This window comes from Crinia signifera, chromosome 1 (assembly GCF_055691185.1).
Source record: "Crinia signifera chromosome 1, ASM5569118v1, whole genome shotgun sequence".
NCBI lineage: Eukaryota > Metazoa > Chordata > Amphibia > Anura > Myobatrachidae > Crinia > Crinia signifera.
The window spans coordinates 12,975,354-12,976,721 of NC_139217.1; positions in this window are offsets into that span (position 1 = coordinate 12,975,354).

The window sequence follows — 1,368 nt, forward strand, 5'->3', positions numbered from 1 at the left end:
GAGGGAAGAGCGTGGGGGACGTGGGCACCGTGGATATACAGCAGAGAGGAGGCAGAGGGAAGAGCGTGGGGACGTGGGCAACCGACACATACAGCAGAGAGGAGGCCGAGGGAAGAGCGTGGGGACGTGGGCACCCGGCACATACAGCAGAGAGGAGGCGGAGAGAAGAGCGTGGGGACGTGGGCACCCGGCACATGCAGCAGAGAGGAGGCGGAGAGAAGAGCGTGGGGACGTGGGCACCCGGCACATGCAGCAGAGAGGAGGCGGAGAGAAGAGCGTGGGGTCGTGGGCACCCGGCACATGCAGCAGAGAGGAGGCGGAGAGAGGAGGCGGAGAGAAGAGCGTGGGGACGTTGGCACCCGGCACATACAGCAGAGAGGAGGCGGAGAGAAGAGCGTGGGGATGTGGGCACCCGGCACATACAGCAGAGAGGAGGCGGAGAGAGGAGGCGGAGAGAAGAGCGTGGGGACGTGGGCACCCGGCACATGCAGCAGAGAGGAGGCGGAGAGAAGAGCGTGGGGACGTGGGCACCCGGCACATGCAGCAGAGAGGAGGCGGAGAGAAGAGCGTGGGGTCGTGGGCACCCGGCACATGCAGCAGAGAGGAGGCGGAGAGAGGAGGCGGAGAGAAGAGCGTGGGGACGTTGGCACCCGGCACATACAGCAGAGAGGAGGCGGAGAGAAGAGCGTGGGGATGTGGGCACCCGGCACATACAGCAGAGAGGAGGCCGAGGGAAGAGCGTGGGGACGTGGGCACCGTGGATATACAGCAGAGAGGAGGCCGAGGGAAGAGCGTGGGGACGTGGGCACCCGGCACATACAGCAGAGAGGAGGCGGAGAGAAGAGCGTGGGGACGTGGGCACCCGGCACATGCAGCAGAGAGGAGGCCGAGGGAAGAGCGTGGGGACGTGGGCACCCTGGATTTACAGCAGAGAGGAGGAAGAGAGAAGCGCGTGGGGACGTGGGCACCCTGGATATACAGCAGAGAGGAGGCGGAGAGAAGAGCATGGGGACGTGGGCACCCGACACATAAAGCAGAGGAGGCCGAGGGAAGAGCGTGGGGACGTGGGCACCGTGGATATACAGCAGAGAGGAGGCAGAGGGAAGAGCGTGGGGACGTGGGCAACCGACACATACAGCAGAGGAGGCCGAGGGAAGAGCGTGGGGACGTGGGCACCGTGGATATACAGCAGAGAGGAGGCAGAGGGAAGAGCGTGGGGACGTGGGCAACCGACACATACAGCAGAGAGGAGGCCGAGGGAAGAGCGTGGGGACGTGGGCACCCGGCACATACAGCAGAGAGGAGGCGGAGAGAAGAGCGTGGGGACGTGGGCACCCGGCACATGCAGCAGAGAGGAGGCGGAGAGAA